A 310-nucleotide genomic window follows, 5' to 3' on the forward strand; every position below is an offset into this window, starting at 1 on the left:
TTTTTTTTTATCATCACAATACAGTCAAAAGTATTACAAACATGTACAGTAATGTTAGGGCTATTTACAAACAAAAAAGTGCACCTTATTATTAATGCATACAAATATTGCATGAGATTATTAATTATAAACTGTAAAATTATCACATTTTTGTTTAAACATCGATATTGAATGGAAATTGAAACTTCAGAACTTTCCACTTCTGAAATACACTATATTGCAGCGTACGGGCATACGGCGCCGTGGCTTAGTTGGTTAAAGCGCCTGTCTAGTAAACAGGAGATCGAGGGTTCGAATCCCTCCGGAGCCT

At 34.5% G+C, this 310-nt stretch overlaps 1 non-coding gene across 1 annotated transcript; it reads left to right on the forward strand.

Annotated features, from left to right (window-relative positions):
- The first annotated feature begins 236 nt into the window (after nucleotides 1–236).
- On the forward strand, nucleotides 237–310 carry TRNAT-AGU (transfer RNA threonine (anticodon AGU)). Its single transcript has one exon. It is a non-coding gene; the product is annotated as a tRNA-Thr (tRNA).

The sequence above is a fragment of the Copidosoma floridanum genome, unplaced genomic scaffold (assembly GCF_036245765.1).
Source record: "Copidosoma floridanum isolate Cflo_tuat_1 unplaced genomic scaffold, Cflo_Japanese_pri ptg000019l, whole genome shotgun sequence".
In the NCBI taxonomy this organism is placed as follows: Eukaryota; Metazoa; Arthropoda; class Insecta; order Hymenoptera; family Encyrtidae; genus Copidosoma; species Copidosoma floridanum.